The 20,187-nt window shown below is 44.9% G+C and overlaps 4 non-coding genes across 4 annotated transcripts; all 4 read right to left on the bottom strand.

Annotated features, from left to right (window-relative positions):
• Nucleotides 1–2,068: 2,068 nt before the first annotated feature.
• On the bottom strand, nt 2,069–2,141 carry trnag-ccc (transfer RNA glycine (anticodon CCC)). The gene has a single exon. It is a non-coding gene; the product is annotated as a tRNA-Gly (tRNA).
• Nucleotides 2,142–14,804: 12,663 nt separating this feature from the next.
• Nucleotides 14,805–14,877, bottom strand: trnav-cac (transfer RNA valine (anticodon CAC)). The gene has a single exon. It is a non-coding gene; the product is annotated as a tRNA-Val (tRNA).
• An 889-nt stretch (nt 14,878–15,766) lies between these two features.
• On the bottom strand, nt 15,767–15,839 carry trnav-cac (transfer RNA valine (anticodon CAC)). The gene has a single exon. It is a non-coding gene; the product is annotated as a tRNA-Val (tRNA).
• A 601-nt stretch (nt 15,840–16,440) lies between these two features.
• Nucleotides 16,441–16,513, bottom strand: trnav-aac (transfer RNA valine (anticodon AAC)). The gene has a single exon. It is a non-coding gene; the product is annotated as a tRNA-Val (tRNA).
• Nucleotides 16,514–20,187: the final 3,674 nt, after the last annotated feature.

Here is a 20,187-nt window from a genome sequence, read left to right as displayed (position 1 = left end):
GGATTTCTTGCCACTCCGAGGAAGAGAAAACGACGGCCGGCCATGGAGCAGAGAGATGAGGACGGGTAACACGGCACTGGCACGCGTACACCGCGGGTTGTTTCCGCCCAGTTTCGAACCAGGTACTTTTCGCGTGTGAGGCGAACATGATAGCCACTACACTACTGAAACCAACCCGTCCTGGGGTTTCGAATGGCTCCCATCGAAGCAGGCTGGTAAAACGCGCACAGGCGTTTCCCGTGGGCCTGCCTGTGAGATAAAGGTTTCTATTTTCACTGACCTATATTGCATTGCTCAAGGGCACATCAGGACACTTTGGAAACTCTTTCAAAGGAAGAATGCCCTGAGCTATGACAAGACTTACACTTACCCCAACAAGGTGATGCTCAATGGCTTGTTCATACAGCTGCTGCTCGTCTTGTGCCACCATCAGACAATCACAGAGCTATTGTGCCTTCTACACCTTACGGTAGCAACAAATCTAACTACTGCTTTACTTTAACAATAATAATGACGGCGACCACGATGACAACACGAACAACAACAAGAACAACAACAACAACATCATCATCATCATCATCAGATTTTAATAAAATGTGGCTACACCAGCGTTTACAATTTCAACCTGTCGACGGACGGACGCTCTGAGTGCACCAATTTCGGGCACTCCAATGAAGAAAAGCCACCTACCGCCTCCGGGGAACCACGAGGGCAAGCAGGACGAAAAAGGCCGGCCCACAGCAGGCTGTTTCCGCCCGATTTCAAACCGGGGACCTTTCATGCGTTAGGCGAACGTGATAACCGCTACACTTCGGAAACTGACACCGTCACCTCTTGCTTAGAACGGTTCCCGTTGGAGACTGCTGGTAAAACCGACCCGTCCTGGCGTTTCGAATGGCTCCCATCGAAGCAGGCTGGTAAAACGCGCACAGGCGTTTCCCGTGGGCCAGCCTGTGAGATAAAGGTTTCTGTTTTCACTAACCTATTTTGCATTGCTCAAGGGCACATCAGGACACTTTGGAAACTCTTTCAAAGGAAGAACGCCCTGCGCTCTGACAGTGCCTGCACTTAGCCCAACAAGGTGATGCTGAATGGCTTGTTCAAACGGCTGGTGGTATTCCTTCACCACCAGACTATCAGAGCTATTGTGCCTTCTACACCTTACGGTAGCAACAAATCTAACTACTGCTTTATTTAACAATAATAATGACGGCGACCACGACGACAACAAGAACAACAAGAACAACAACAACAACAACAAGAACAACAACATCATCATCATCATCATCAGATTTTAATTAAAAGTGGCTACACCAGCATTTACAATTTCATCCTGTCGACGGACGGACGCTCTGGGTGCACCGATTTCGGGCACTCCAATCAAGAAAAGCCACCCACCACCTCCAGGGAACCACGAGGGCAAGCAGGACGAAAAGGACTGGCCCACAGCAGGCTGTATCCGCCCGGTTTCAAACAGGGGACCTTTTGCGCGTTAGGCGAACGTGATAACCGCTACACTACGGAAACTGACACTGTGGCCTCTTGCTTCGAACGGTTACCGTTGGAGCCTGCTGGTAAAACGGGCTCAGGCGTTTCAGGTCGGCTAGGCTGTGAGATGGCGTCTGTAGTGCCGCGAAAGGATGCCGTTTTCACTGACCTGTTTGGCATTGCAAAAGGGCACATCAGGACACTTCGGAAACTCATTCAAAGGCAGGACGCCCTGCGCTCAGACAGTGCCTGCACTTAGCCCAACAAGGTGATGCTGAATGGCTTGTTCAAACGGCTGGTGGTCTTCCGTCACCACCAGACTATCAGAGCTATACTGCGCCTTCAACTACATAAGAGTAACAGCAATGTCGCCGATCCTGCTACGGTCGTATTGTAACAGCAACAACATGTATCGATTTTAAAAGTGTCAGTTCCAGTGCCTCGCAAAGCTACCCTTCTGCAATCGTTTGTTCTAAAGGTCAGGATTTCTTGCCACTCCGAGGAAGAGAAAACGACGGCCAGCCTTGGGGCAGAGAGATGGGGACGGGTAACACGGCACTGGCACGCCTGCACCGCAGGTTGTTCCCGCCCGGTTTCAAACCGGGGACCTTTCGCGTGGGATGCGAACGTGATAGCCATTACACTACAGAAACTGACCCGTCCTGGCGTTTCGAATGGCTCCCATCGAAGCAGGCTGGTAAAACGCGCACAGGCGTTTCCCGTGGGCCTGCCTGTGAGATAAAGGTTTCTATTTTCACTGACCTATATTGCATTGCTCAAGGGCACATCAGGACACTTTGGAAACTCTTTCAAAGGAAGAATGCCCTGAGCTATGACAAGACTTACACTTACCCCAACAAGGTGATGCTCAATGGCTTGTTCATACAGCTGCTGCTCGTCTTGTGCCACCATCAGACAATCACAGAGCTATTGTGCCTTCTACACCTTACGGTAGCAACAAATCTAACTACTGCTTTACTTTAACAATAATAATGACGGCGACCACGATGACAACACGAACAACAACAAGAACAACAACAACAACATCATCATCATCATCATCAGATTTTAATAAAATGTGGCTACACCAGCGTTTACAATTTCAACCTGTCGACGGACGGACGCTCTGAGTGCACCAATTTCGGGCACTCCAATGAAGAAAAGCCACCTACCGCCTCCGGGGAACCACGAGGGCAAGCAGGACGAAAAAGGCCGGCCCACAGCAGGCTGTTTCCGCCCGATTTCAAACCGGGGACCTTTCATGCGTTAGGCGAACGTGATAACCGCTACACTTCGGAAACTGACACCGTCACCTCTTGCTTAGAACGGTTCCCGTTGGAGACTGCTGGTAAAACCGACCCGTCCTGGCGTTTCGAATGGCTCCCATCGAAGCAGGCTGGTAAAACGCGCACAGGCGTTTCCCGTGGGCCAGCCTGTGAGATAAAGGTTTCTGTTTTCACTAACCTATTTTGCATTGCTCAAGGGCACATCAGGACACTTTGGAAACTCTTTCAAAGGAAGAACGCCCTGCGCTCTGACAGTGCCTGCACTTAGCCCAACAAGGTGATGCTGAATGGCTTGTTCAAACGGCTGGTGGTATTCCTTCACCACCAGACTATCAGAGCTATACTGCGCCTTCAACTACATAAGAGTAGATAGTAGGGTTTTTTGGGCGCGGCCTATTTTGTTATGACGTATGCCCTAAGCTTATTAATATTCCTACGTCATAATTGGGGGGCGTGATTTTAGGTAGAGTTATTTCCTTAATTATTCCTACGTCATATCCGTCAGAAAGTGTACACCCATAAAACCCTGAACTTCAAGGCCACCCATAAATACCCCCACCCCTCTGAAGGCAACGCCCCGAAACTCTCCTCTCTATTTAAGAACCCGAGCTGCTTTTAGGCAATACCTCTTTAATTCTCAGCATCAGAAACATCCCGCTTCTTCAACATGTCCAGCGACATCAACATGAAACCCCGCAAGAAACAATCCCGGGCAAGGGTTCCTGTACTCACCAATTTGAAGATTGAACGCTCCTGGGTGTTGTTCTGGGGGGCTCGACGGGGTTACCGCTTTAAAAGGGATCCCAGCTATGTTGGAGTGGAGCTTTTTGCTTTGGGAGAGAAGGAGGGTACGTTGGAACCTTTTGAGACGGTAATTGAATACTCTTATGAGGACTGGTTGAAGGTGATGGCCTGGAGAGATCTGGGGCTTGTGGATAAGGCTCTAGAAGGCTTGCAAGAGGGTCCAAGAGAATGCGAAATGGAGTCTCCGACTCAGGGTTTTGAAAGGTGTGAATGGGAAAGCTTGCAGAACTACGGTAGAGTGGTGAAGAGTCTATCTCTAACTTCAGATCGTAAGGTTTTGTTTAGCAGTACCCTGATTACAAACCCTATTGAAGGGGGTGTGGAGGATCCAGAAAAACAGGTTACTGAAATTATGTTTGACGCCGTGGACTGGCCGTTCTTTAAAGAGGTCATAAACTGTATAAATGATGGTTTTGACATCTTGACCAAATGTTCGCAACTGGATTTGGTTAGAAGGAGAATATGCTGGATTATGGATTATATATCCCCCTTGAATGACGACGACGATGATAAAACAGATGACGTGTGGGGTTTTGGAGGGGGGTCTGACGGCTCAGGGGCTACTCTCTTCTAAGAGGGCGGTGTGTCGTGACGTAGTGAAGAGATAGGATAAAAGGCGCAACAATTCATTCATGGTTTAAAATTAAAGAGAATGTCTTACCCGAAAGCTGCGGATGTCGACAGGCTCTACAGGCCTCTTCAAACCCGGGATCACCCCTGGTTCTATTTCCCAGATTTTGTATACACTCCGGAACCCTCTGACTGCGGTTACTCTCCGAGACCTCAGACCCCGGTCCCTCAGGACGAAACAACATGCGGTGCGATGGATATCCAAATGAGTCTCGGGGATCCCCAGCCTCTGGAGCTCATGGAGGGCCTCGATTTTGCCGAACTGTCTACCGTCTGTGCGTCTCAGGAGGGGGTCAGTCCAATGGATGTAGAAACACCCCACAAACCACCAGGCGACCCAATGAGCATCCCCCCGGATTTCAGACCTTTCCCTCGGAAGATCAATAACTTTCTGCTCAACAACTGTCAAGAAACCATTTACAGCGGTCGTCAAGTACAAAGTCTTCAGACCTTCACTTGTGGTCAACACTGTGTGTTTTTCTTATATCATAGATCTAAAGGAAGGTCATACCCCGATATTATGGCCTTGTACAGTGAGGATTTAGGCCAAAATGATAAAAAAGTGGCAGAGTTTGTCAGGACACTGTGGACCCCCCCTTATAACACAATGACTTACGACCCTAGCCAGCCATGTATACAGATGGGGTGTTCTTGTGAGGATTTTAAAAGATGTCATGCGTGTTAAGGTGAAAAAATAATGAAAACAGCCTTTGAATCATTAGTTTTGTTTTTATTCAACACAATTCTTATACAAAGCAGGGGTTATGGTATAAATAAATGAACAACATTTGAAAAAAAAAAAAAAATTGTTTGTCGGGTCATTATTTACAGGGGAGACAAATAAAAACATGAGATTAATAAGCTTCCCAACGATGGATAGATCCTGAGGATGGTCGCTCAGCACGGTCAGAGTAATGAGATATCGGAGTCAGATCAGGCTCCACCTCTTTACACAGACGGATTTTTTGTCGCGTTTCCTGGTTAGGAACTGTTGATTGGGGCATGTTCAGACAGGCCATTGCCTGTAGGAAAGCATTCCAGCCTACAGGTCGGCGACTATCGGGTACCTTATTAGTGCTAGTGACACTCTTCAACAAATCAAACATGTGTGAACCTTTGATCAGTTGTCCTTTAAAAACAAATTCACCCTGTTCATTCCAAGCCGTTACCCGCGGTTTCTGAACCATTTTGTGCAGGATATATTCTGCATGTCTTTTGCTTCTGGCCGGCATGTTTCTCAAAACATCCGTTACAACATCTCCCTCTGAACTCTCAACAGGTTCGGTCACCGCAACATCTTTATCAACCGTACCCCCCGCATCAGCCCCAGAACCATTTTCTTGAGAGGCCATGGTTAAAGTTAAAATGTTTTGATCTTTTTCACCCTGTCTAACCAGACGGAGGTAGCGCTGTAACGTGTTGGTATACAACTGGGCTTTGGAATACTGATTTAAATCGGCCCTGGCCTGTATAGCTTTCATTTCAGAGTCCAGGTTGTTTTCGGACGTTTGTCTAATGGGCTCTGGCCCGACAACATTTTTTCTCAGTTTCTCAAGCTGCTCCTGAGGGATCAAAAACATTTTCTGAGCATATTCCATTATTAACCCACTCTGGAAGCTAGAAGACTGGTTAGGAAAGGCACGGCTATGCTCAACAGCGGTCCTATAAAACCCCCGGTTTGATTAATCTTCTTTCTTTTTCTTTTAATAGAATACTTCTTATTAGCGATGATCTTGATAACCGCTTTTTGTTTTTTGAGTTTAGAATGTTGAGAAGTGGTTAGGGGTATATTACCGCGTAAGATGTTAAAAGCTATTTCACACAGGGTCTCGATCAAATCCGAGGGGGCCCCTGCCAGCACAGCTTCCTATGGCACGGGCTCCCCTCAAATAACATTTGCAAAAGCGGCAGATTTCTTTTAATCCGAACAGACATTCTTATTTATTTCCTTTTCTTTAGCACATACACTGCCGGCCAATCGGGTGGGCACAAACCTGTTCTGAGGCGAAAGTCTTCTGGGGTTTGTGCTTTTAAGTCCGCAATCAAGTCCCCATAGGGTTTTTTGGTGGCATCCTCAAATGCCTCCAAAAAGAACTTGGTCTGGTTAGGGTACATTTGACGAGCCAAGACGGTGACCTGTAGTTTATCTCTGGGTTTTTTAAAAATAATTATATAATTGGCATATAAATTAATAGTGCAGCTTTTTTTACCTTGAAAAAATAGATTTTGAACTAAATAAATAATACTTAAATTCCTATGATGAGTGTACTTTGTGAAAGCTTTTTCCACTTCACTGTTGTCACCGGCCTGCTCCATCAGGTCATCAAGGATCACTAGATTAGTTTGACTGGGCGGGAACAAGTCATCGTCACACAACGAGGCGGGGAGACCTTGCACAAATTTCAGATTATTTTTTTTCGAAGCCAAATCATCGTAGAGAGGTTGCCAGCAAGAGTAACACCACACTATGTTGTCAAGAGCTTGGGACACGGTTGTGTCCACATCTTCTATGATGTTCTTTATAAGATAGCTCTTCCCCGAATTGGAGGGACAGGCTATAATACAGGAGAAAGGGTGTTGAAGTCTGTTATCAAAACCACTGCTAATATCCATAAGGCAGAGTGGTATAATCAGTCTTCAACACTCTTTTATTGTACACCACCCTGAATCGTTTGTTTAGTGATCTATTTTCCAACATTTACCCCTTTTTATTGCGATAGATCTGATTTCCGGCTGTAATAATCTCACGAGGAGGCGCGTCTTTCTCGGTTACAAAACTTTCTACCAGGGTCGTCAGAGACTTGATGTTAATGAGCTTGTTGTTACAATGGTTCAGAGTGAAACCCTTAACTTTCATACAGGTCTTACCCGCAGCCGTTCTGTATGCGTAAGTCTTAGGACCCCCTGAAACAAACTCCACTATGTGGTCCTGAGGATCTAGTTCGCTCGTTAACTCCCCAAGGTAGTCCCCGAGGGGAGGGACCCAATCCCCTGGCCTGGTGACAAAGATTACAGAGTCAGTATCATGATAGAGCGTGCGTTCCTGCAACTGATCCATTAAGTTGTACAGTTCAAGCCGGGCGTAAGCCGTGGTAAAAACCGCTATGAAAACATTAACGTTCCCCTGTTTGGTGGGGAAATCTTTAGGGGCCCTCCACTGGACCTGTGCCACGTGGTCATTTAAGAATTGAAAGTGTGATACTGCATGTTGTTTGGAAAACATAAATTCTATAAACTGTTCAGGGGTTTTAATCAAGGTTGTGTTTAGACGGTAATTTCTTTCCCCAAACTTACCCCACAGACTGTTTAAAATCTGTTTGGACATTTGTCTCTTGGCGGGGTTTACAGTTATGTTCCCTGGCTCTAGACGGATCCCTTCCTTTTCAAAATATTGCTGAACGTATCGCTCTTTGGCCGCGGAGTCAACACACCATGAGGGATAGCCCGATGCCTCCTGTTTCCCTTTCAGATGGGTCATAATGTAATCAGCAAGAAGAGTATCAGATTTTTCAGAAAAATGCCAAACCTCATTCACCTTACCGACTCTGTAACCTTTCTCCACCGCCTTGTCAAGCTCAATGCTACACCAGACACCCGTCAGCGCTCTCTCTTCATCACTGTGCAGACAAGAGGTAGTTTGATTTTCAGTTTCCACACACGTTCTACACAGAGGGAACATCAATTTTCCCGAACACCTGTAAGGCAACATGGGTAAGAACAGCTCGCGAGGAGGGTACATGGTGACTTTGATCAAACCAAAGTAATGTCCGATTTCGAGAAAGTCACGATAAACAATGGTTGGACGCCCCACCGGGTACATTTTGGTCTTGTTGACATAAGGGTACAGACTGGTGAAATCATAGTAATCTACTCTCTCACCCTCCTTTACCTCATAATGTAAACAGAGGGCGTTGGTACGACCCCCAAATAACGAATCCCGGGGCTCTAGACGTTCAGGAAAGTCCAAGGTTTCCATAAACCGTTGTACCCCCGCTTCCTGTTGCTTCAGGGTCGTCCACTCGTGTTTCCAAATCACCAGCACGTTCAAACCATAGGTGTTTTTTAAAGTTTCAATTCGTTCCTGGAAATCATAGTACATATCACCGCAGAGTTTTTGTGTTACGGGGTTAAAGGTGTTTGGGTCGAAGCACTGAGGACAGCCATGGTAAATACAACCTGCAAACTCATAAGCGGTAAGCCGCCCGGACACGTCGCTAAAACCGTCTAAGTAGTAAGGCCCCATTTTGACTTCCCCTTGATTTAAAGCATGTCTGATGAAGATGTTATCCCGGGCACTCAGGTATTCCAGCCACTGTATGGAGACAGTCGAAAAGTTATTTTGTCTAGCACGATAGTTGTCAGAAGTGGTGACCGCTATAGTGTTTTTCTGCAAGAAATTGGACCGATACATTTTCATGCAGAGAGACGCTATGGTCACACTTTGCAAAGGGTCGAGACCCGATGTGTTGATAACCTTGAAACGCACACAGGCTTCTTTAAGGATCACCACATCATTTTTACAATAAGCGGCCATCTCTTCTCGGAAATCAAAAACACCTCCCTTAACCGTATTGTACCATTTAAAGAATTCCTCCCTCTCATGAGACATCATAGTATCAACCCCATAATAAGAGGCGGGCGGGTAGGACCCTCGATAATTTTGAGTGTCCTTAGTATTAAAAAAATGGCAGAACCAACCTTTCTTCTGAGCCTCAAAACCCAGAGCCTTAGGCAAAGCGCTCAATTTCATGGGGAGGAAATTTAACGAGTCTATGTAACGTTAGTTGAAAGCTTCGTCGGTGAAACACATGATCTTGCTACCCTGAGCTATTATTTTTGGGGTCACCCCATTTTCCACCAGATACTTCATCAAAATGTAAGAATCATAACCCTTAGCATTGTGGGCAATAAATGTGTAATTGAGGTATTTTGGACCGCGATACCGCGTAAAGAAATCCCTGACACAACTCTCACCGCTAGCTGACCACTCACGATCCAACATGTCAATACAGTGTATATAATTAGCAACGTGGACCCCGTTTTCTTGCCGGCATTCAAAAGCAAAAAAGACATACCGGTTGTGCGGCGGCTCCTTTTTAACCGGCTGAATAAAGCACTGGTGTTCGGACCCCGGGGTTAAATCAGCATTACAGATCCTGCATCTCGGCTCCAGACATTTGTGTGGTTTAACCTCATGAAAACGGTACTGGAGGCAACACTGCGGGCAATATTTAGTTTGATCACAATAACTCCGTTTTTTAACCCCCTCAGCAGCGGCCCTCTGTACCTTATGCTCGGAAAAACAGAACGCTGAGAGACAAATCCTTAAGCAATCTTTACATCGGATGGTAGGGGCCAAACCCTTACGACATTGCGGATTGAAACAGACGTTACAGTAACCGTCACAGCGGTGCTTAAGCTTATCATTGAAGGCCTTATAACACCAATGACAAACATACGAACAACCCAAAAAAGCCGTCAAACTCTTTATTCCAAAGTAATGACTATCACTTAGGAAGAGAAACAGTGTCTGTGTATGGGTTTCAGGATGTATCTGAAATTTCACAAATACTTCCTTTACCTCACAACGGTACCACACAACAATTTTTAAAGACAACAACTCCTCAAACTTGGTGATGTCTGAAAAGGTAACCATCTGTTGAGAGTTTAAGCCGGCCCTCTGATGAAGCATTAAAGCCTCTTGCAGAGCTTGGGGTTCAGGCATGTCGGGGGTGAGTAGTTTTATTAAACTGTAAGCAAAACAGAGCTTATTGTCCCCACTGGAACTCACCACTAATTGCCTGAGCTTGGTCCTAATTATGTCGTTCTTCAAGCATTTCGACAGTCTTCTAAGCGCCCCACCCTCAGGGTTACGAACCACATTCATTACCAGAGACAGACTTTCATCAGCTAAGATGGCTGCGTTACTTTGCAATAACGCTTCGATTTTAGCCAGACATCTAAATTATCTCCACTCAGCATTACAGATAGGTTGCTAAACAAATCATCCCCTCTGAGTTCTAACTGTACAACATCTCGAGGTCTGACCCTTTCAGCAACCTGTTCAAGCATTTTCTGCAAGGCCTCGTGTATGTTGACAAATATTTCTGCATAATTGTCACAATTTAAAAGTTCTGCAAAATTAAAACGCTGAATCATTTCAAAATTGTTATAGGCCGGTCTATCTATAATCACGGGATCACTGGTACTCTTGGACACATCATCATTTTGAACAAAGCCTTCACCCCCTACATTCTCACAGAGCATGTCCTCCACAGCCTTATCAGTCTCAGAACCCTCCACATTCCGAACACCCCCACTGCTGACATCTACAAAACCCCCTTTTTGAGGAGGCTCATTTAAAGCCTGTAAAAGTCCTTCAAAGATATCCAACCGGTTAATGTCAAGACCCTCCTCTATAGTGATGGCTGCTTCTGCCGCCATCCTGTGTTCTAATTGTCTCAAATCATTTATAATAGGGGCAGAATTTGGTCGGGGTAGCTCCTCCAAAGCCTCCACCATTTCAAACAAATCGGGGTGAACTAGGGGGTGAACCTCTATAAGCGCTACCGGTGGGAGGTGGTTATTTAGATCATTGACCATCTGTAACAGGTCGGGGTTCACCGGTAAGTCTGTTAATTCACATTCTATCGGTGGTAATTGGGGGTTATTTAAATTATTTATAATTTGTAATAGTTCCAGGTTCATTGGGACATCATAGGAGTTCACAACAGGGCCGGGGATGTTCTCTCGGGAAGGTCTTTTTGGGGCCCTAGCTTGTTCATAATCCTTTAGTTTGTGAGTTCTTTTACCAAGTCAGGACATTTTTTAATTTATTTTTTATTTTTCCAACAACCCACAATAGTAAGGCGTTTTGTGTCTATTAATACATTAAATACGGTACAATTCGTTAGTAAGGGTATTAATAAGGGTGTTTCGGCTCTCTATCACCAGGTTTTGCCCCACTAACACAAGTCTTTGATTTTGTAACTAAGTATGTAGCAACTCATGCCGACCTTCAGGAAGTAGCTCCGGGGGCTGGTGGCCTGGCTCAGCTTCAAAGGATGGTCGCTCCGGTAAATCTCGGTCGAAGGAGGCAGGGAGCGAGCGTATACTCATGGACGGAGACCAAGAAGGCCTTTGCGGTAACACCCTGGCCAAGCGCGGGGTACTGTTCCGCGTTTCTGTAGCCAAGAAACGGGTCTGGGGGGACGATGTTGAAACCAGGCCGTCGTTGGGTGGTGTGTCAGCCCTGACTGACGGTGACCCCTGAGGTTGTTGGATGCCTGTATTTGTTCCGCCCGACAATGCGGCGGGCTGAATCTGGGGTGTTGAATTACCCCCAGAAGGCTGTGGCCTGAGTAGATGTTGGGGGGTCTCCAAGACCACCGTGGGGGATCCTATCGGTGATCTCACCGGGGAAGATGTTTGATCCCACTTAGACGGGGTAATTGTCCTCAATAGCTCATCCACAGAAGAGTCTTGGGAAGAATAAAAATATACTTTACATTTACATCTTTAAACGGCGACAGAAATCAAACTTAAAACAACATGTCCAGGACATTCAAAACCTTTAGCTTTTTTAGACCTTTGAAAATAGCCTTAGACATTCACTACAACGCCTTATTATTTACAGACAATATATTTATTAGGACTTGATAATAAATGTAAAACAGAGAAGCCGCTGTAAATAAACTGTTTCTTAAATGTTTCTTTAAAAACTGTAATATTGTTAATAAAACACACACACACACAACAACATTTCATTTTTAAACGAACCTTCCAAGTGTTAACGCTTCCTGATCCCGGGACTTCCTGTTTCACAAACGTTTTCACGATCTGTTTAAATATTAAATACAATGAACACCTTCAAGCCTTTTCCTACAACCACTTTAAAACAGAAGTATAATAGCGGGAGATAAGCCAAACAACTTACTAAACCCTTTCGGACGGCTTTACTTCCTAACCAGACGGTACGGCAATCGGTCATTTCTAAACACGTTCCCCAGAAACAAGCCTAGATCTGTCCGGACTTCTAAAGATCTTTCCCAGAACCCCCCGCCCTACAGGAAACGGTCACCCATCGCTTAAATATTAGCCCTCAACGGGCAAACAAAGCCCTTTTAAAAACATTAAAGTTTGAAAGATCTTACTTACCTCCACAGAATAATCGTTTCTTATGTTTTTCGGCTGGTTTAGCTTTTTGCACCGCTGTGAAGGTAAGAGACATGTTTAACCTTTAACCACACCGCTTTATAAAAAGCTTTAACCTCTTACAGGCTGCAGACATATACTCACAGCTATCAGATACCGGGGCTGACGGCCTTTCAGATTCTTGAAAGGTTACGGTTCTCGAAGGTAAAACGAAACAAGCCCTCGATGTGGAAGGCCTTTCGTTGTCTCGAACCACGTTTCTTAATACTGTTAGACAGGATAATTTTTTAAAATTAACAAAACTGGACTCAAACATCTTACAGAAACGTTATACAAACAAACAGGGGTTTAGTTCTTACCCGGTCGGCAGACAGCCTGTCTAGGGACAACCACTTCTCTTGGTCGAGACATTAATCACAGGCCTTTCGATAGTTTCTGTGTAATTAAAGAGACCGGCATTAATATATATTAAAACGTTTTCATAACTCTAATGAGCCGCTTCAAAACCACACACACCCATACATAAGAACCCATGAGCGCAAACACAAAAATCTTACCGTCGTTGTTCCAGATGATCTCCTCAGCGTTGGGAATTAACTCCTGTTGACTGGCTGAAAAATAATTTTACAGAACTTAAAACAAATGTTATAGCCTTATTTACAATACATGCACACAACACGCTCTGAGTCAATGAAAATAATCTGAAGACTTGCCTAAAAACTCGTTTAAATCGAAGTCGCTGATGTTGTTTCCGGACATTGTTGATCTTTAGTCTTAAATCGAAAGGTCAGTATGAGTCTGTCGAGCTGAAGACCAGACCTTCATACTTATACTGATGGCCACATGCCGGATCTGCTTGTAAGGCATTGTTCTGGTCTGGCCTTTGTGCCGCCCTGTTACCAATTAACATATCAAAACCAACCAATAAAATGACACTGCATCAAATTTCAAATAGAAACCAAGATGGAGACGATCTCTTCCTCTCTACTCTAAACTTTTATTAGAACCTTTAGGTCTCTCAAAAAAACATTTTTAAGCATCAAGACCTATAGTCAACAAACCACTAAGAATATTTCAGGCCTTTATAAGCGCTAAAAAACAACCTGAGCCAAGAAAATAACTATAAAGATCTAAAATAACTAGCGCTTTTACAGTGATTTTTTTTTTTTTTTTTAATAGCGATGCTTTGTTTGGTATTAAACAAGTCACAAACTACTCAGAACAGCGTTTATCCCCGCAAAAGAGATATTTGGGTTTATTTTACAAAGCTTATAAATTATATAGGTTAAAAGTATTCTGAATGTTTTGATACCACACGCCATACCTACTGTTGTCTGAGCCCACCCCCGCCCCCCATGGTGTGAGTGATTTAGCCTTGAGTGTTGTGATCTATTTAGCATTGAGTGATCAGTTGTTTTTATTTTTTAAACGATTCCTTATCATCAGGGATTGAGACTGCTAAAATACCTTAAAAGCATATCCTTATCTTAAGTCTAACTCTTATGAGCTTTAAGACCCTAGAATGTATTTAAGTAAAACGACTGAACACATTATGTGAGAGATAAAATATAACCACAGCTTTTTTTTTTTTTTTTTTTTACAAAAACAATTAACCTATACACACAAACACCCACACACACACCCTCTTTTTTATTTTATTTTTAATTAAATTTGAGGGGAGAGACAGAGCCAGATACAGTGTGGATAACATAAGTACCCTATGCAAAACAGGCATTGTTAGGACCTGGGATCATAACAGACAACAGAACTTGTTGATCTTATAAAATGATTGGGCGAGAGAGAGAGAGAGACAGACAGAGACAGTGTGAATATGATAAACGCACTATTCAAAACTGGCATTGTTAAGACCTGGGACCATTACAGACAACAGAACTTGTTGATCTTATAACGGTTTAGATTTACTAAACCATTACATGTATATTTAAAAAAGACCCCCAAACACTACAGGAAGAGCCGACCCATTCACACTCTACAGTTGACCAACAAGAACAACAAGAACAACAGGTTATGGGCGGCCTTGTTGTTCAGGGTTTTATGGGTGTACACTTTCTGACGGATATGACGTAGGAATAATTAAGGAAATAACTCTACCTAAAATCACGCCCCCCAATTATGACGTAGGAATATTAATAAGCTTAGGGCATACGTCATAACAAAATAGGCCGCGCCCATAAAACCCTACCATCTACTCATAAGAGTAACAGCAATGTCGCCGATCCTGCTACGGTCGTATTGTAACAGCAACAACATGTATCGATTTTAAAAGTGTCAGTTCCAGCGCCTCGCAAAGCTACCCTTCTGCGATCGTTTGTTCTCAAGGTCAGGATTTCTTGCCACTCCGAGGAAGAGAAAACTACAGCCAGCCTTGGGGCAGAGAGATGGGGACGGGTAACACGGCACTGGCACATGTGCACCGCGGGTTGTTTCCACCCGGTTTCGAACCGGGGACCTTTCACGTGTGAGGCGAACGTGATAGCCACTACACTACGGAAACCGCCCCGTCCTGGTGTTTCGAATGGCTCCCATCGAAGCCGGCTGGTAAAACACACACAGGCGTTTCCCGTGGGCCAGCCTGTGAGATAAAGGTTTCTATTTTCACTGACCTATTTTGCATTGCTCAAGGGCACATCAGGACACTTTGGAAACTCTTTCAAAGGAAGAACGCCCTGAGCTATGACAAGACTAACACTTACCCCAACAAGGTGATGCTCAATGGCTTGTTCAAACAGCTGCTGCTCGTCTTGTGCCACCATCAGACAATCACAGAGCTATTGTGCCTTCTACACCTTACGGTAGCTACAAATCTAACTACTGCTTTACTTTAACAATAATAATGACGGCGACCACGACGACAACAAGAACAACAAGAAAAACAAGAACAACAACAACAACAAGAACAAGAACAACAACATCATCATCAGATTTTAATTAAAAGTGGCTACACCAGTGTTAACAATTTCAACCTGTCGACGGACGGACGCTCTGAGTGCACCGATTTCGGGACACTTCGGAAACTCTTTCAAAGGCAGGACGCCCTGCGCTCTGACAGTGCCTGCACTTAGCCCAACAAGGTGATGCTGAATGGCTTGTTCAAACGGCTGGTGGTCTTCCGTCACCACCAGACTATCAGAGCTATACTGCGCCTTCAACTACATAAGAGTAACAGCAATGTCGCCGATCCTGCTACGGTCGTATAGTAACAGCAACAACATGTATCGATTTTAAAAGTGTCAGTTCCAGCGCCTCGCAAAGCTACCCTTTTGCGATCATTTCTTCTCAAGGTCAGGATTTCTTGCCACTCCGAGGAAGAGAAAACGACGACCGGCCTTGGGGCAGGGAGATGAGGACGGGTAACACGGTACTGGCACGCGTGCACCGCGGGTTGTTTCCGCCCGGTTTCGAACCGGGGACCATTCGCGTGTGAGGCGAATGTGATAGCCACTACACTACGGAAACCAACCCATCCTGGCGTTTCGAATGGCTCCCATTGAAGTAGGCTGGTAAAACGCGCACAGGCATTTCCTGTGGGCCAGCCTGTGAGATAAAGGTTTCTATTTTCACTGACCTATTTTGCATTGCTCAAGGGCACATCAGGACACTTTGGAAACTCTTTCAAAGGAAGAACGCCCTGAGCTATGACAAGACTTACACTTACCCCAACAAGGTGATGCTCAATGGCTTGTTCAAACAGCTGCTGCTCGTCTTTTGCCACCATCAGACAATCACAGAGCTATTGTGCCTTCTACACCTTACGGTAGCAACAAATCTAACTACTGCTTTACTTTAACAATAATAATGACGGCGACCACGACGACAACAAGAACAACAAGAACAACAACAAAAACAACAGCAACAAAAGAACAAGAACAACAACATCATCATCATCATCATCAGATTTTAATTAAAAGTGCCTACACCAGCACTTACAATTTCAACCTGTCGACGGACGGACGCTGTGAGTGCACCGATTTCGGGCACTCCAACGAAGAAAAACCACCCACCGCCTCCGGGGAACCACGAGGGCAAGCAGGATGAAAAGGACCGGCCCACAGCAGGCTGTTTCCGCCCGGTTTCGAACCAGGGACCTTTCGCGCGTTAGGCAAACGTGATAACCGTTACACTACGGAAACTGACACCGCTGCCTCTTGCTTCGAACGGTTACCGTTGAAGCCTGCTGGTAAAACGTGCTCAGGCGTTTCAGGTCGGCTTGGCTATGAGATGGCGTCTGAAGTGCCGCGAAAGGATGCCATTTTCACTGACCTGTTTGGCATTGCAAAAGGGCACATCAGGACATTTCGGAAACTCTTTCAAAGGCAGGACGCCCTGCGCTCTGACAGTGCCTGCACTTAACCCAACAAGGTGATGCTGAATGGCTTGTTCAAACGGCTGGTGGTCTTCCGTCACCACCAGACTATCAGAGCTATACTGCGCCTTCAACTACATAAGAGTAGATAGTAGGGTTTTTTGGGCGCGGCCTATTTTGTTATGACGTATGCCCTAAGCTTATTAATATTCCTAAGTCATAATTGGGGGGCGTGATTTTAGGTAGAGTTATTTCCTTAATTATTCCTACGTCATATCCGTCAGAAAGTGTACACCCATAAAACCCTGAACAACAAGGCCACCCATAAATACCCCCACCCCTCTGAAGGCAACGCCCCGAAACTCTCCTCTCTATTTAAGAACCCGCGCTTCTTTTAGGCAATACCTCTTTAATTCTCAGCTTCTGAAACATCCCGCTTCTTCAACATGTCCAGCGACATCAACATGAAACCCCGCAAGAAACAATCCCGGGCAAGGGTTCCTGTACTCACCAATTTGAAGATTGAACGCTCCTGGGTGTTGTTCTGGGGGGCTCGACAGGGTTACCGCTTTAAAAGGGATCCCGGCTATGTTGGAGTGGAGCTTTTTGCTTTGGGAGAGAAGGAGGGTACGTTGGAACCTTTTGAGACGGTAATTGAATACTCTTATGAGGACTGGTTGAAGGTGATGGCCTGGAAATATCTGGGGCTTGTGGATAAGACTCTAGAAGGCTTGCAAGAGGGTCCAAGAGAATGCGAAATGGAGTCTCCGACTCAGGGTTTTGAAAGGTGTGAATGGGAAAGCTTGCAGAACTACGGTAGAGTGGTGAAGAGTCTATCTCTAACTACAGATCGTAAGATTTTGTTTAGCAGTACCCTGATTACAAACCCTATTGAAAGGGGTGTGGAGGATCCAGAAAAACAGGTTACTGAAATTATGTTTGACGCCGTGGACTGGCCGTTCTTGAAAGAGGTCATAAACTGTATAAATGATGGTTTTGACATCTTGACCAAATGTTCGCAACTGGATTTGGTTAGAAGGAGAATATGCTGGATTATGGATTATATATCCCCCTTGAATGACGACGACGATGATAAAACAGACGACGTGTGGGGTTTTGAAGGGGGGTCTGACGGCTCAGGGGCTACTCTCTTCTAAGAGGGCGGTGTGTCGTGACGTAGTGAAGAGATAGGATAAAAGGCACAACAATTCATTCATGGTTTAAAATTAAAGAGAATGTCTTACCCGAAAGCTGCGGACGTCGACAGGCTCTACAGGCCTCTTCAAACCCGGGATCACCCCTGGTTCTATTCCCCAGATTTTGTATACACTCCGGAACCCTCTGACTGCGGTTACTCTCCAAGACCTCAGACCCCGGTCCCTCAGGATGAAACAACATGCGGTGCGATGGATGTCCAAATGAGTCTCGGGGATCCCCAGCCTCTGGAGCTCATGGAGGGCCTTGATTTTGCCGAACTGTCTACCGTCTGTGCGTCTCAGGAGGGGGTCAGTCCAATGGATGTAGAAACACCCCACAAACCACCAGGCGACCCAATGAGCATCGGACTGTCCCGGAGGCATGATGAAGATGCAGGATTTATGCCCGGGGTATGTGACCAAGTAAGCAGAGTGGTTAAAAGCACCCTGGTGTATATTCTGAGTGCTCTCATCGACCGAGCTCTGAAAGAAGTCTGTCGGGGGTGTGAAGTGAATCACCCCAGTCAGTTGAGACACAGTTGTTTGTTTGAACCAGACCGTTACTATTTCCTGTTCTATTTCAACGTGTTTTACAGAAGACTCAACAAACCGTGGCTGAAACCGGCACTAATCAAGGCGCTGTCTTACTCCCACATACATGTCACTGCGGGACAAGTCCAGAAAATCATAGATGAGATTTTGCTGGAGCTGAAAAAGGAGCCGTTTATAATAGAGAAACTTGGGCAGCTGCTCAATGACCTGGATGAGCCGAGTAGAAAAACCGCTGGCAAGCTAAAAGCTTATTTCTTCCGTAAAGAAGTTAAAGCTGGGGGCAGCGACGAAGAATTCGACATCTACGCCACTGATTCAGACTCTGACCTGAACTAAGGGACTTTGAACATGGGGAATGTTCTGGACTGCTTCTGCAACTGGTTCTGTCATCAACACTCTGCAGCTAACCTGAGAGCGCTATTACACCATGTGCTTGACAGAAAAGTAGCCAACGCGAGCCTTTTCTCTACAGATTTAACCATCGATGAGGATCAACTTTCAAACCTGGAAAAGTTAATGGCTGCTGTAACAAAGACCGGGGGGTACGAACACTGGGATGAAGCGCTCAAGGGGGCCAAGAATGATATTAGGCCATTTCATCAACATCTGTATGACCTTTTACTGAGCATGTTTAATACACCTCTGTTTACTTTTAAAATAGGTCATATTGTTGTTTTATTTACATATGTAACTGAGGTGTGTGCCTACAAGATAAAGAAACAGGTATATTTGTTGATATAGATCAAGTAACCAATCATCTGATTTCTTTTTGTCTGGACCGTAGAAAAAATTGTTGTGTATGTTATACTTTTCTCAAATGTCTAAAAAGGGGTATCTGCTCTCCTGAAGTTGAATAAAAAACCTTGTATAAAAACTTTGCGCATAGTGTGGGTCTGTGTGGTTATTTGACAGAATGACTCGGCAAGCTCCCCAAATGCAGGAACTATACTACAACCCAGCCAAGATTGGGGGTTTGGCGGGTAAGAAGGGTTTTCAAAGAGGACTCGCTGAGGCCGGAGTGAAGGTTAATGTTGTGGTTGTTTCAGAATGGTTACGGGAACAAGACGCCTATACCTTTCATAAACCTCTCAGGATTAAGTTTAAAAGAAACCGCGTATATGCAACTGACATAGACTCACAATGGCAAATGGATCTAGTCGATATGTCAAATTTATCAAAACATAACAATGGTCACAAATTGATGTTGATGTGTATCGATGTGTAATCAAAATATGCCTGGGCTCGAATTCTACATAATAAAACAGGTTGGGCGGTGACAAGGGCCTTTGAGGATATATTGTCCCAGGGTCGATGTCCTAAAAAACTGCAGACTGATTAAGGAAAAGAGTTTCTCAACAGAGAATTTCAGAATCTACTGAAGAGACACAAAATACATCATTTCACCACCGGAAATGAGCTTAAAGCATCGGTAGTGGAGAGGTTTAACCGCACCATAAAGACCAAAATGTGGAGATATTTTACAGCGGTCAACACGTTCAAGTATTTTGATAAAGTTCAGGATTTTATTGATGCTTACAACCAAGGGTATCACACCAGTATTAAAATGAAGTCTATAGATGTTGATCAAAGTAATTCTTTTCAGGTCTATACAAAATTATACGGACCATTTATTAAGAAGGGAAAAACTACTTATAAGTTCAACATCGGTGATGTGGTTCGCGTTTCAAAGCTAAGGAGTACTTTTGCCAAAGGTTATGAACAAACATTTTCTGACGAATATTTTACAGTTACC

The sequence above is a fragment of the Amia ocellicauda genome, unplaced genomic scaffold (assembly GCF_036373705.1).
Source record: "Amia ocellicauda isolate fAmiCal2 unplaced genomic scaffold, fAmiCal2.hap1 HAP1_SCAFFOLD_135, whole genome shotgun sequence".
Lineage (NCBI taxonomy): Eukaryota > Metazoa > Chordata > Actinopteri > Amiiformes > Amiidae > Amia > Amia ocellicauda.
Note: the sequence above shows the minus strand (reverse complement) of the source record. Positions and strands in the feature narration are given on the sequence as shown.